The 16,297-nt window shown below is 43.1% G+C and overlaps 1 protein-coding gene across 2 annotated transcripts in view; it reads left to right on the top strand.

The window, feature by feature from the left end:
- The window catches only part of GPATCH2 (G-patch domain containing 2), a 136,956-nt gene that overhangs the window by 107,763 nt on the left and 12,896 nt on the right, over positions 1-16,297 (top strand). The gene's annotated exons all lie outside the window — the stretch shown is intronic.

Raw genomic sequence — 16,297 nt, 5'->3', positions numbered from 1 at the left:
GTGGCTGGGAAGAGTTCTCTCCTTCAGTCTTTCTGTTCCACTCAAAAGCAAAAACTGATTGGCTGAGGCAGAATTAACTATCATCCCTTGGGCTTAATGAGAATTTCTCAGAAAGTTGAAGCTCGGTCTGTGGAAGAACAGGAGGCATTGACTGAGAACTGCTCTTCCCACCCCCTGTGAGGATGGCAGAGTGTGCCACCAGCCAGAAAGAAATAAAGGCTTGACTGAGTATCTAGAGAGGCTTGGTTTTTAAGCCATCAGTGGGTCACGTCTGTACAGGAGAGCCCTGGGGCTCTATCCCCAGCACCACTACAGAGGAAGAGGGGAAGTGTGGGACGGAGGGAGAAGCTTCCCATCCCATTTCATATTTCTGCTCCATAGCATCATTTCCCTTGAGCTCTCTGGGAAAGGAAAGGGTTGCTAAGTCTGGGAGGCTGTGTGTCTTCTCTCACACGGCTCGGCTCTCCAGGAGCTGAGCCACCTCGGGGCTTTCATGTCCACTCCAGCCACCATCTCTGAGCTTTAGGTAAGTATGTTCCTTGCTTCCATTATTTACATATTGAGAACCCTAGTTCTCTGTGTAAGCCCCTCCCACTCCCCATCCCATTGTCTCTCTCTCTCTCTCACATACATACATACATGACATGTCTATGTTACTAGTACACAATTGTCTTTTCTGCACAACTATACAACAGGTGTAAATACAAACATAAACTGACTTCTTGGAGCACTGATGGGCAATTTTCTCAGTGTTATAACTTGTACACTGGTGTCTTTAGACATCTCTCCATGAGCATCGTCTCATGTTCATTGTTTGCCTTGATTGTGACTGTGCTGTGTCCTCTGATCACCAATGCTGCAGGCCGTGTCACACACAGGCAACTGGCAAAAGTGAACATAACATGAGGAGAGATTAAAGCTGAAATTCTGTTCTCAGTCTTTGTTAAATGCAACATGAAGATCCTTCACCTTCCAGTGCATACATACTGTCTACATTCCTCTCCTGAAACCCGTTTTCTCTCGTAGTGTTTTAATATTATCTTGACTTTCCTTAACCCTTTTGGATGAGTGACTGCACATGCCTTTTTCAACTTAGGGAAAAACATAAAGGTTGGAGAAAAGAACTGTAACGTACTGAGTGAGGCATTGCACTGTGGGACCATTTACTCCCAAAATATCCCGAGCGAGTACAGAAGCAGAACTTCACAGGTGTGAGTCGAGGCTGAGGTGCTCGAGTGTTTGACTGTAGCACACTCTTAAAGTGGGCATTGTTCAAAGGTGCTCTGAACACACAGTCAAGTGCTGTGAAGTTAGTTTTGGCCCGGGCACCTTGGGGAAATGTTACGGATCTTTGTAGAGAATTTTACTCACATATTTACCAGTGGACTAAGGGCATTTAGGTGTGAGGTTTCTGCATCTCTGCTTTCTGCTCCTGAGCGCCTCACTCCAGTTCACATCTGCGCTCTTTGCGTTACTGAGTACGGCAGTATTGTCCTCTCCGGCATGAGATGTGCTGAGCCGAACAAGGAATTGAAAGGCAATAATAGTTAAGATCGCCTTTAAACACACCACATTCTAACAGTCTTGGTCCTGACTGTTTGCTTTGAGCAGGTACCACATTCACAGTTCCTTCTACCTCAGCATCTTTCGTCTTGGGACATGAGGCAGGAAGCTCCACTCTGGCTTGAGTCATTTCTGTAAGATTTGCACTGTGTTCTGTGAGCTGTCCTATGTCCATGCTCCATGCTGGGCTTCTGGATGTCTTACCTTCCCTCAGTGTGTCAGGTGTCTCTGCCCTGCTTACTAACACCGGCAGTGTTGGTCATAATGTGGCACCTTGTCATATCCTAGTGGCTACTGAGAAGATAACAATAGGCTGCATTGGTCCCTGCTGCAAATGAAATCATAGATTCTCAGATTGTTAGTATGGTTGACGCTGTTCCTCTAATGTGCCTGTGCTTCCTGTTGTTCCCTCAGGTGCTCAGTTGAGGTGTTTGTCAGGTTTCTGCCCTCCAGCGGCTGTAGCTCACATCCCTCCAGTGCTCCTCCATGCTGCTTCTCTCTCCTTGATTCTTCTCACTCACCACAGCAGAGGACCTGGGTCTTCCTTTCCGGCACAGGGGTTAGTTTGTCCTGGAGACAGTCACATGTGTGCTGCCAGGCCAGCCAAGCTAAGCTCCTGGGTGCAGAGGTCTCCTGCCTGAGCACTGGGCTCAGATTCCAGGCAAGCTCTCCCCTGCAGTGGAGTTCTGTGTTCCATTCATTCTTCCACTGGCTCGGTGTTTTCTGTCCGTTTCCTAACATGAGTCTTCACCTCAGTCTTATTGTATTGTTTCTCGTCTAATGTTTAATGAGTAGCCAAGTTTTTTGTGCCACTTGCTTAGCTCTACATAGCTCAAAATCTTTCAAAAGATAAGAAAAAAAAACTCAAAAAAAAAAAAAAAAACAGTCACACAAAAGCACATTTAAATGTTTCTTTTAGAACTTATCACTTTCAGATTTTGGTAATTAACAGACAAGAGTTTGTTGAGTTGTATGTCTGTCAAAGTGAAAACAAAGCTAAACCCTTGAGCATTGTTTTAAGGTCGGATATCTGCAAGTGGCTGGATCTCTTTGGAACTCAAAGATTGATTTCAGTTTCCAAAGTGTGCCTATCCTGGAGTGTGTGACTCTGGCCTGGGCCCTTTCTTCTCTGTGACCAGTGAGACAGAACATGTTCACAATGCTATATGAAGCAGTTTATTGCTTGTGAATGGACAGCAAGACACAGAAGATGCAGCCTTCATTTTAAGCTGATCCCCCGAGGCTCAGGAAAGGTATCTGAGACAAATGGAGTCCCTGCCATTCCACACTTGAGGCACAGCTGAGGGATCCTGAGAGGCAGCTACCCAAGCTTACACACCTCAAGGACATGGAGCTGCAGTCTGGTCAAATTCTCAAAACATATCCTGTTTCCAGAGGATAGTTCAGCCAGTCTTTCCTCATCTAAGGATGTTTCTACTCCCCGTAGCTTCTGCAGTGATCTGCAGTGAGGATGGCCTGTATCAGTGACACCCAATGGAGAAATGCCCTCTCTGTTACAATTTCAGCATTTCCATAATAGGGTTTGCTTCTTTAAAAATTAGTTGTCCTTCCCTACATCATTCCCTACTTAAACTTACCATTAATTATGTTCCCAATTCTATAAAACCTTCTGTGTAGCATCAGGAAAAAGCTTCTATATCACTCTCCCAAGATGAAAGCTACTTGGATAGGCATATGGGAATGCCCGGAGTTTATACTGTTGGCAGGGTTTTATGCCACAAGACTCCATGTGCCAACCTTAGAGCTTGTGGCAGCTCAGCTTAGCCATTCCCACTATATCAAGATGTTTCCTTTCATTTCTGTAAACCTTTGTAATGAGATGGGATTTTTTTTTCCTCTTAGAAAGTTTAGTTTTGACATACACTCATAAGAAGCACCTAGAAAAAACATCTAATAAATCAATGTATTACTTAAAAACCAAGTAAAAATATTTTATTGCTGACAGTATTTAATCTGTTAATCTCCATAATATCTTTTCACTTTATCCTTAAAATTATGTATTTATTTAGTTCACATTACTGGATTTGATAATTCTTATATACTATGTGCTGTAATTTTTTTACATTACCTATTCATAATAAAATGGAGAAAGTGGGTTTTTGTTTTGTTTTGTTTTTGCTATCCTCTTGCCCAGTTAGTAGGTTAAAATAAAAATGTATTAAAAAAGAGAAGGCAGTGGGTTTTGTCTGAGAAAGTAGGCCCTGTCATAGACTCCCATTTCCTACACTTGCTCATGTTTGCCACACCCTCCAGAGTAAGAGAAGCCTCGTGTTTGCACCTCCTCAGCTGCACTCTTCCACCGTGACGCCTGTCACTGCAGTCACAGATGGGGCAGAATTACAGCTGCTCCTTATTTGATCTTCTAAAGCTCCAGCGGTGTTCAAGGATGCAGTGTGCTCAGTCTTCCCCGTGCTGCCATTTGTCCTTTGGAAAGGAAACCTAATTTGCAACAGATACAAAACTATTTGTCATTTTGCAGCTTTGCCAAGAATAAATGAAAGTATTAACGACTACAGCTCTAAGCAGCTGTTAATAACAGAGAGGAGGATGGCTGGTTAGAGACTTTGTGAGGACGTGGAACTATGTCCGAGGGATGTGTGTGCCTGTGTCCAGTGTCGCCTGTCATAGACACATCCACAAACAGTCCATATATCAGCAACGCCAAATGGCACTCGGCCTATGTCCAAGGAGACACAGCCATCATGTTAGAATATTTAGCATTTTAAACAGACCTGTCCTTATCACACTGGAGGTGTTACTGTTTAACACTGTATTTTTAAAACAAGTTATGCTAGTTGGCTAGTTGACATTTTATATGTCCAAAGAGTGACTTGGGACCACTTTTAAATGCTGACTTTAAAATGTTATCGTCCTGCATAACCTTTCTTCCCAAATTGAAAACTAGGGGAAGACCACATTTGTTGTAAACAGGTTTGCTCAGCCCTTCGGAGAGAAAACCCTCTCAAAGTGATTTCCATTCATTCTTATGTTTGCCTGGCCAATCTAATAGAAAATAGTCACATGTTCACTTTAATTAGAATGTATGCATTCCATATTTGTTTAATTGGAATACATTTAATTATATATGTGTCCTAATTAAAAAGAACATTTGAATAACTTCGAGGGCTAGAGATAGTTAGAGCAGAATAATTGGGAGCTTCCCACGTACACGACATAAAATGGCTTTTAAGGGGTTTAATTTTCCCATTCTACACTCTACGACCAAATTACTGTATTTTATAAAACCACACTGTGCGCAAATTGCTGGTACTCGTGGCTCCTGTCCTTTGGCATCCTGAAATTCTAACCTTCCTTGCCAAGCTGTTAAATAAATGACTGGAGAGGGTTATTTTAAGTTATGATTATACCAAATAAATTAGCCAATTTGAATGTTGAACTGTTGCATTTTGGTTGGATCTGAGGGACCCACAGAGAATGAGCAAGCTTACCAACTGGAAATACATTCTGTGTCCTTGTACAGTAAATAAAACTCTGAAAATGGACTTGCTTTCAGTGCCACTTTATCACGTAGTAACCTCTTTCTCCCACAGATAAACTAGATGTTTTCAGATGCCTAGACATGTGCATAGGCTCCGTCCCCAAGGATTGCTTTTGGATGTGGCTGTGGTCACTAATGATGGAAAATTGTTAGCATGTGTGAGCTGTTCCTGCGACCCTTAACTGAAAGAAATGTATGGCGTGAGGTCCATCTCCTTAAGGACAGGTGTCTGTTTCACAGTTGGCACTCTGCAAATTGGCCCCGTGATTAAGTGACTCCGACACAGATCTAACCTTTAGCTCCCAGAGATGGGTCCCCTAGGAAATGATTAAGGTGCACCTGCAGAGTCGCATCACCAGGCTGTGTCACTTGGCTATGGAGCACTGGGGTTGCTGATGCTGTGCGTTCTATGCCAGGATCCTTCCCCAGTCCAGTGCTGTCCTCATTCCTTAATGCAGAGTTGCTGGGAACATGGCTGCTTGGTAGCTGGTATCTTCTCTTCTCCAGAATAAATGTAAGTCAGCATGAAGGCCTGTGTCAGTTAACTGTCTAGGAAGTTCAGCATGTGGACAAGAGCATTTCACTATTCCCACCTACTCAATTCATCTACCACATCAAAAATCCCTGCAGTTTGCAATATTGTCTTATGTGTGTTGAATATAAATCAGATCAACTGAATCACAATGGAACAGGAATTATCCATCAGTATAAATGTTAGTGCCCATGTATCTATAATTAAAATGTTTTATTATATAAAAACTCAAATATTAAGAATTTAATTATCACCTTAACCAGTTTTAAATTATTAGATGAATCAAAATAAATTTAAAAGTAATATGAAACTTGTTTTCATGGTTGTTGGTTTGCTTTTTAATCAAAAAAATTTTATATCTACTACTTTTTTTTCTTACCTTTTCTCTTTTGGAATAAACACTTTTGTCATTCCATATTGATTTTGTTTGTGTACCAGGCTACAGATGGGAATTTACCTTTGTTTATTTCATATATTTCTGCTCAATTCCAACTCATGCCCAATTATATTACACTAAATTAACATAATTCAACAGATGTTGATATTTAAATGTTTTCTGGCATTCAAATCTTGGACAGCTGTATTAGAGCTTGGGGAAAAGGCAAACATTTAGAGTTAAATGCTGAACATATGCTTAAATTACTAATTAGAAAGATGGAATGAAAAGTCTTCATTCTCCTTCCTTAGGACAACAAACCCCTTCATCTAAGATTTTTGTAAATTTGTTTTACAGCAGGTTATAGTATGGGTATGTTGCTAAACTAGAGGACACAGGCAAGCCTCGTGTATAGCTTAGTCTAATTTCAAATTTACTCCTTAAATATATGAGCAGTCTGTTTCACTGAGCCTGAAAGGGGCTATAGTGACTCCATCTTTCTAAACTTGTAAACATAAGGACCAGAAGATAAAATGGTGCTTGGGGTAAGAGAGAATTTATTTAGTATGTTACCATGAAGAATGCTTATATGGAGAAATCCTGGGAGAAGTGGAAGCCAGTCTGCCAGTCGGCTAGCTCAGGCTCGTAGATAAGCATCAGTGTGTGTGAGGGCTGATGAATCACAGAGAATGCTCCAAGGAACTACAAACAGCCAGCACGTGAAAACATGTTCAACATCTCTTGCCATCGGAAACATGTAAATCAAAACTTCACTGAAATTCCCTCATACTCCAGTCAGAATGGCTGTCAGGAAGAAAAAAACAAAAAGCAGGTGGCAACAAACGCTGGCGAGGATGGCGGAGAGGAGACGCTAACACATCATTGCATGCATCCTAACAGTCACAGTAATTGATTAGCAAGTGTGTGTGTGTGTGTGTGTGTGTGTGTGTGTGTGTGTGTGTGCATGCTCTTCTTGTGAGCCTTTTTACCAACTGGAAATCCTCTCTGCTGGTCATATACACCTTGAGTGTGCCAGTTCTCTTCTAAAACACAGGCTCTTTTATGCTCAATTTATAAACTCCAGGGTTTCTTGGGGCATTTCTATATATGTGGTTCACAAATATTAGATCATCCCAGTACCTCTTGCCAGCCTAAACCGCCTCATACTGGCTGCCCTATTTTTTCCAAATGGTCTTGCTCCTACTTTCATCTTTTTAAAATCTAGATTCCACATCTGGGACTAGATCGCCTCTGTGGGGAGCCACTTCCTAGTTCTGTGTCCTGCTTTTCCTATTTTACTCCATTACAGCCCCGTTGTACTCACTGCTCTGGTAGAGAGAGGCTGATGCCATTTTGTAGGTAACACAATATGCATGTGTGTGTGTGTGTGTGTATCCTAGAGTGTGATAATTCAGATTCCTTTGTGCATGTGCCCAGGAGTAGTATCATCTATCTACGTTTAGTTCTTTGAGGAATTTATGCTAATTTCTATTTCTACCAGTAATGTACTAGAGTCCTGTTTGTCATCCTCACCAGCGTTTGCTGCCATGTGTTTCTTCCTGACAGCCATACTGACTGGAGTAAGCTGGAGGCTCAACGAAGATTCCATTTACATGTTACTGATGGCTGAAGATGTTGAACATGTCTTCATGTGTTGGCCATTTGCACTTGCTTGGTGTTCCGGTCATTAGTCCATTTACTGATCAAATTATTTGGCAGCTGCTGACAAAGTCATAGCAACACCATTATGTTGACTTTTTTTAACAGTTAAAGTCATGTTAAATTAGCATTCACACATTTCTTGGCTGATTTTCTTCTTTAATACCTTTAATTCTCTTACAGCTGTGAGTTCTCCTTCCTTACATATCCTGTTTTCTTAAAGAAGTGGTAGTAGTAGTTTTTGCTGTTGTTGTTGTTGCTGCTGTTGAAGGCATCAGATTGGACCCAAGGTTTTAGAAAGAGCTCAGTTATTTTTGTTTCCTGACCTTTGGCATAAACCTGGTAAGTAAAATCTGAAACACAAAACAAAAGGAATCAAGTCATGTGAGTAGTCCTGCCCCACCTGGGAGGAGCCTGCCTGGTTTTCCCACTGTCCACATTAGGTAAGCTCCTCTGCCCTCTCAGCCCTTGTAATTGGCATTTAGATCTAGTAAACCAGTGCTCTCAGTCAGGTTCCTCTTTTGTGGCATTCAGTTTGACAAAGGGACATGCCTGTATTGTCATTCATTCAGCTCTTTGTGAGATTCATTGACTATGGTGGTCACTGCCACTCCTCTAAGAGCAATGCAAAATGGTGACAGTTCTCCTGGGTTGTTTTGCTTTTGTCCATTGGGGATTACTTCTTTGAAGAATTCCTCTCTTCTGACCACTTGAATACTGTGTGGTGTGGATGAGGTAGAGAAGGCCTGATGAATGCTTGCTTCTGGCGTCCTTCCTTGCAGTTGGCAGAGCTGAATGTTAGAGACAGCAGTGTGTCTGCCCATCAGGTCTCATCCTAATGGTTGCCGAGTTGTCCCACTTGAGGCAGGTGGCTCTATTGACTCCAGAGTGTTCCTTTACCACAAGCTTCGATTTCTTATGGAGACCACTTAGATCACTGGGGCATTGTTTTGTTTTGTTTCTGGGTCTTTTCTTGAAACCAATTAGGATTTCTCTTTTCTTCTCTTTTTGTTTGCTCCTGGTAGAAAGTGGTTCACACTGGTAGTTCTAGCTGAAATTCAGAACGTTCTGTGAGCTTTCCTTTGTCAGTTTTAATATGTCTGTTTTTTTAACAGCATTGAAAATATTCCATCTCAAGGACATGGAAGTATTTAATTTATATGACAATACCAACCAGCAGTCTCAAAAACCACACCACCATTGTGACTGCCAGTAAATCATTAAGCTAGGTTTTTTTTCCTCTTTTCCTGTTTATTGTACACATACTAAATATTTCACTGGGAATATATACTTTTCTATGTTAAAAATAAGTAAAAATAGGGCCTGAGAGATGGCTCAGCAGTTAAGCTCTTCTAAAGGTCCTGAGTTCAAGTCCCAGGAAGCACATGGTAGCTCACAACCATCTGAAATGGGATCTGATGCCCTCTTCTGGTCTGTCTGAAAACAGCTCTGGTGTACTCACATACATAAAATAATAAATAAATAATTCTTTTTTTTAAAGTTAGTAAAAATAAATTAATATCTTGTCTTATAATAGCATAAAATGATGTAAGGTTCTGCAATTAAATATTTACAAGGAGAGTTTTTCAAAGTCCAACTGCTGTCCCAACCTCCATTATACCCCCATCCCATTTCCATTTAGTTTGTTCAGGATATCGCCCTCCCATGGTTCTGACCTCCATCTCTTGGGAAGACCCGTGGACAGATGCTCCCCCTGCCCCCACCCCCAATGCTTCCCTGGTCTTTCACTCAGGCTACCTGGTATACTTGGGGGAATCTCTGATAACTACACTCATGCCAGACCCTTGTCCAGGTCGGCCTCGTGCTGACAGCTCTCCAGTGGGACTCCTCAGCCCTTCTTGTGCCTCTTCCAAACATTATATTTTATTGTTTTGTACTTGTGTAATTTTGTACATATGTAAAGGAGGGTGCAGTTGCGTGGGGATCTCTGTGCCTGTGGAAGCTGGAAGTGGTGCATTTACAGGGGCTGTGGGTGCTGGGAGCCAGGCTTGGGTCCTCTGCAAGAGCAGCACACACTTCTAAACACTGAAGTGTCATCTCTCCAGCCCTCCAAATACTTAATTGTAATGTATCATTCCTTTATTGATACATAAAGCCAGTAAGCAGCTCTGTCCTGACTTTCCTCTACATGCTTCAGTTCTTTGCATTTTTAGGGGCTTCACAATATGCCCAAGCATTTCCAGCATTCTTATTACATGTATATTCCCGTCCTAGAGGCTTAGTGGCTGCACACCAAGAGACACACTGACGTCAGTCCTCACATCAGCTTTATGGGTTTTGCTTTATTATCCTCTCCATTTTCCAGAGAAGGAAAGCTGGGTGCCAGAGTGTTGAGCATTGCCTAAGACTACAAAGAAGCAAGACTTGAACTTGGCTCCTTGACTCTTTGGGTTTATACTCCTAACCCCTGTACAGACTGGGAGAGATGGACAGATGAACATAGAATTGACAAAATGTTTTCTCCTTTGAGGAAGAAACCCTCCTTTTCTTTCTATTTCCCCTTAGATAGAGTCTTCTTGTATAGTGCAGACTGAGACCCTGTACCCTTCTCCCCCTTGATGGCAGGAGTATAGGCATGGGATGTCAAACCCGACTTCTCACCGTAGCTGAAAGACTGAGTGCTGATGGTGTATTTGAATTGTCCATACTTAAAAATTTGCTCTGTGCAGCAGATCTTCTAATTATCCATCTTACATGAGAAAAACATGAGAAAGGGTTGAATAGTATTCCTCAGTCAGTGGTAGCTAAGTTATCACTGCTTGTATTTTGTTTCCTAAATCATATTCCTAATCCCTGTGAAGTGAGTTATCTTGAGCTGGGGATGCAGGTCTGTTGTAGACACGTGCTTATAATGTGAGGCCCTGGGTTCACCTGAGTCCCCACCATATGTGTTGTGGAAGAGGCTGGGGGGTTGGTTGGATAGACAGTCATTGGCAGTTAACCTGCCTGTTTCCTAAAAGTTTACATCTTGTTTTTATGGAAACCTGCTTAGTCTTCTACATTAACATCTTAAAGACTATTAAAATTGGCTTACGTGTGTCCAAAAACATGAAAACATTATAAAATCACAACTTTTTGGAAATCTAGCATATAATGTGTTAGATTTAAAAAAAAATACACCTGTGTATGTCTGTATATAAGGAGAAAAAATGGTTTGTATTTGAAAATGGTTCCTGTAGCTTGGTTGTATTCTTCATGAGCATTGAAAATAAGTCGTTTAAATACAGCGAGTAATGGACCTGGATTATAGAAGTTATAGGGAAAAGTTGATGAGAATATTTCAGTGTCAGAACAAGTCCTAAGAGTAAACGGACATGTTCTAGCTTTCCTTGTAGCTGGACTGCAATGAATCTGAAGACCCCTCCATACTCAGCCTCTTGGTCTATTTACCTATCCAAGCCATTGGGAGGGAGGGGGTGTGAAAACATCCCCTCCACAGACCTACACTCAGGTGCGGGATTATTCAGAAAGGTCAACACTGTGGAATTAGGGTACAAATGTGTACTCTACACACCACTGAAGTGAGCACACGGCATTACACCCCACCGCCTAAGACACCCACCAAAGGAACCTAGTATGTTTCTGTAAGGAAGGGCTTACACTTAGTGAAAATGGAATCAATAAGAGTATAAATGGCTTATAAGAGAAAACTCTTGTAAGCTCTGGGCATGCCTAGTTAAATTTCACTCAATTACTGTTTTATAAGCATATGATATTAGCAAGGATGCCTCGCTGAAGGAAATGCTCTTCAGTAAGTCAGATGTGGTCCCCATTGCCTTTATGGCATGTAGTCTGTGCAGATTGTCAGCTGGTGCCTTGATTACTGTAGCTTAAAGTAGAAGACACCTTTTTCCTCAAGAGTGCACAATTATTTCTGCAGCAGGAATCCAAAAGGCCATGTAAGAGAGGTGACACGCCAGTTGATTCCTGCAGATTTTCACTAGTAAGCAATTTAATCAAGATCCTGTTAAGTGTGTTTTCACATGGTAATACTAAGAGACTCAAAGACAAAGATCTAGTTACATTTTCACAAGTTTCCGCCATTCTGTCCCGGTATCCAAACAGTATGTCAGCATGACGATAAAATTGGCTGCCCGGTTTCCTTTTGCATTTGTACTTACTCAGCAGATGCACTGTGGCTCCTCTGAGTGGGCACACTCACTGGACAGGGCATAAAACCCAAGCCAAGCTCAGCCTCAAGCCACGTATCACATCCCAGTCCTGCATGGAAATTACTGAGGAGGCTTTAGAGAATGTGGTCTGTCTTACTCTACAGTTTGGTTAGCATCTAATAAATGTTGAGGATTTGTTCATTATTAAATGCATTTCAGTGAATTGAAATAATAGTTGGAGAAATACTGTTTTAAAATTCCTATTTCATTGCAATGTTGAGGACACACCCTCCCAGAGGTTTGAGTTCAATGACAGCAGTTTGTTAGATTCTGAGATTTAGACATGGCCGTCAGCCTGGAGTTGTTTCCCCCAGTATAGTTGGCAGACATGCCCCAATGCTCTAGATATAAAGGGAAAGGATCTGGGGGGGGGGTGCTCAGAACACATAAGAGAAAAGGAAAATGGCCCTCATATCCCTAAGTGAACTGTGAGTGAGGAAGAACCAGCTCTCCAAGATGGCAGAATTAGGTAGGAAACAGGGAGGGCCATTTGGGGAGTAAGCTCTGAAGTTAACACGAACACATACCCTTGGTGACTAACTAGCAGAGATGCTGTAGGAACCAGACAGGTATGGAACACATACTTCCATGGTTGTCCCTCTATGTACAGGTAGCTCTTCCCTCCAGATATCTGTCTGTTCACCAGCGACTTCTTAGACCCTCCAGTGAATACCTACCCTGCTACAATAGCTGCTCCCAGTGCCGCACAGCACAAAGTTAGGACAAAAGAATGTTCTTCCAGAGTGAGGACGGTACACATGAGGCAAGACACCATGCACATACCTCCGGTTGTCACAGATGTCCATCACCATGCCAGGGTTTCCATAATGCACAGAATACCCCATAGCAGAAAGTATGACATGTCTATGGTGTGGAATCATAACCAGAAGAAAACCCATGGTAGTGCCCACCTGAGAATACCAGAGGATTTCAGACCCAAGGATTCCTAAGCTTTTAAGTTTGACATAAAAAGAAGTGGGAGGAGGGTTGTTCTAACGTGCTATTACATAGATAATGCAAACAGAACCAAATGCTAAAGAAGAAACAATCTTTTCTGTTAACTAGGAAACAACAGCAGCATCATTGCTATTTTTAATGACCTTTATTCTTTCCTTGTAGCATATTGATACAGTCATGTGGAAGTGTGATAGTTACTGCATCTCGTGCCTGTGTGTTGTGTTTAGGAACAGCTCACAGGGCGTGTTTTCAGGTGGATTGAGTGGCAGCTTTATTTTCTCTTCTCTGGGTGAACCTGGACAAATTGTTTGCGTTTCCTGTACTGGAGGCTTCTTACCTATAGAGTTGGCATGCGGTTTAGTAGAAGCCGTAACTGTCACTGTGTGTGCAATCTGTGCCACATATTTTACATAGGATAAAATCTTCCCCCAAAATACTTAAAGACCATATTTGTTGGCACAATTTCTGAGTGTGTGGAAACCAAACCTACAAGAAGTGGCATGGTGTGCTGAAGATGTGTGAGCATCGTTCACCAGCACCGACAGACATGACCACCGGGGTCTTTCACAGATACAGGAGGCAATCTGAAACAGGAGCTAAACAGGACAGGCCAGTAGACCCTGTAACTGAAGTGACTTCTAGCCTTACAATGGGAAGCTTAACAGCCTTTGAGACAGATTTACCCTCTGCCCAAATAACCTGCATTTACCAATAGCATTTTTTCATGTATGTATCATATGTCTTCTTAGGGGCTTGTTGAAAAAAAAATCCAATAATAAGAAAAATCCCCATAAAATGCCATCACACAGAAACAGTCACCAATCTGTTTCTCCACAGGTTTTGGAACCTTTCATTCTTCACATGTGTGGGTTTCCTCATTTGTGTGCATTAGTTTCAGGTCTGCTGAAGAGAAGATGAACAGGTCATGCTCTCAAGAGTAAGCTCTCACATTTCATTGTTCATCATATTGTACTATAAAAGGACCCTGTATGTATGTGATATTTAAAATGTTAGGGAGAAATGGTTTCTTGAGACAGTCTCACTGTTGCTCACATTGACCCGGAAGTCACCGTGTAGCTGGCTTTTAACTTATGGCAGTGTTCTTGCCTTGGTCTCCTGAGTGCTGAGTGTATGAGAGCTTCCATGCAGAGCTAAGTGTGCTATAGATGGCCACTGCTCCTCCTGCTCCAGGAAACCCTCTGTTAATGGATCAAAACCAGGTGGGATCTGCCTGGGGAGAAGAAAAGCTGTTGCTGGGAAGCTGTTGCATGGACATTTCACACTTGGTTCCGAAGGCACTTGGCCATGGTGAGCACAGTAAGTTGGCTCCCACTAATCGGACAGACCTAAGTAGCAGCTGAGAGGGGCTATGTGTTGGCAGGGGGAGCCCATGTCCAGGGACAGAACTCTGGACAACAGAATGCAGGGTTAATAGGTGTAGGTTGCTGAGTTTCCAATGGGAGAAGCTGCTGCAGGAATCCTAGAAAGAGCCCCTCTGGCAAGCTCATGGTTTTGGTCCTGAATATGAACACCTGGGAAGGTGCAGGCAGTAGCCTATTTCTGAAGGAACTAAGATGTGGGGGGATTCTCAGTGAGTTATAATGCCAAGGACAACTGCGGCCTGTCACTGTGACCAGGCACCTACTTCAGGGCACTGACCTAAAATGCAGCACATGCAAAGAGGCTTGACATGGGACGAGGCCGAATGGGAAGCCGGGTGATCAAACTTGACAGAGAAGGCATCAAAGCAAAGACTAACAGTTGGACATGGAGACTTGCTATTCATATCCTGAGAGAACTGACACAGAAGGGGCTCAGTAGATCAAGGCCTTGGACACCATCATGAGGACAAGAACTTGGACTCCTCAGCACCTACATACGAACCAGGTCTATAATCCTAGCTCTTGGGTGGCAGAGACAGAGGATCATTAAAGCAAACTGCCTAGCTAGACTGAACGGGCAGCTAGAATGAACCTGACCTAGTGGAGAGCGTTTGAGGGAGACACCAACCTCTTACTACGCTTGCATGTCCGTGCACACACACACAAGTATGCATGCACATACACGTGGGGAGGGGAAGGGAGAATGGAAAGGACAACAGGGTACTTTAAAAGCAAACACTGAAAACCCAGGGTTTGAGTCCTTGTCATAATAAAATATTGCTTGAAAGTTCCTCATCCTTGTATGCATGGGGTCCAGAAGGAGCAGAGCTCAGCCCACCCCTGTCTGTCCAGTATAATCTGCGGAGACATGTTGACAGTAAGGGGGAGGGAGGGCTGTGTGAGTCTAGAGAGGGATGGTCACATGGTGTTACTGTTCGAAGTGCTGTCCGTCCCTCTGCCACCCGGGCGCTCCTCCAGTGACACCACAGACCTGGCTCACTTCTGTGCAGCTGATGCCCTGTCCAGGCAGATATTGTCCCAGCTGACAGTGAGTGTTCTTGCCAAATGCTAGGGCCATGGTCACATCTGCTTGTCTTCTCTCTGTAACTTGTCCCAGGCCTTGGGAGCACATTGTATCCAGGGGGCAGCTTTTGCAAGGCCTAATGCTCCAAAAAGCCTCTCTTTGTAAATGCATGCATTGAAGAGACAAGTTCCTGTTGTCTTGCCTGTAGTATTATTGTGTTTGACGTGGCCTGCCTTGTGGTACTGTCAGCCCCTGTCAAAGCCACACTCCTCTCCTCTCCGGCAAGGTGCTTCTCTGTGGGGTTTGTCATTATAGTCTTGTTTTGGGTGGGTTTTTGTTGTTATTGTTGTTGATTACTTTTTCTTCCCTCCAGATGATAAGATGCTCAGTTCCCCACTGTCAAACCATCTGAAAGGCTGGCTCCCAGTAAACAATAGAGATAAGTCAGTTGAGGTTTAGACAGCAAAACAAAAGTGAAAGACTCCCAGGACTGTGGTTTTCTTGTGTTCAATAGACTATCTTGTAAGAAGCCTCATTTGCAGTTGTTCTCAACAGAGAAATCCAGGCAGACTTTTCCTTCATCTGTGTAGATGGCAGGAGAGTCTAGACTGCAGAACAGACTCATGCCTGGCTCCCGAGTACCAGCTGGAGGATGCTGAGCAGAACTTCCAGCCACTGTCCGTCCCCTTCTCGGCCAGGCCGTCTGAGGCTGGCACAGATACATGGCACTAGGCACTGGCTGTCTTTAGACAGGGCCTTAACAAAGGATAACGTCATTTTTCACTTTAGATGTGTTCATAGAATATTGTATTGTCTTTAACATGCCTCAGTGCCTTTCCCTTCTCCAAAAGGAATTAGCTCTCAGCCTTGTGTGTGCAAAGACAAATGGCTCAAGTAGACGATCAGCAGCCCAGATCTCCTCACATGAAAGGCGATCACTTTCTGGTGGACTTCTTCCTCTGGCTTAGGTCTTCGGTTGCCATGCCCATTGCCTCTGACTGTAGTCTCCGTATACAGTTATTTCCCCCACTGTGTGCTTGAACTGGGTGGGCAGGTTTGTTAAATACAGATGGCACTGTGTTCCCTGTAAA

The sequence above is a fragment of the Micromys minutus genome, assembly GCF_963924665.1.
Source record: "Micromys minutus genome assembly, chromosome: 1".
Classification (NCBI taxonomy): Eukaryota; Metazoa; Chordata; class Mammalia; order Rodentia; family Muridae; genus Micromys; species Micromys minutus.
The sequence above is the reverse complement of the archived record's forward strand: the minus strand, read 5'-3'. Positions and strand labels throughout refer to the sequence as shown.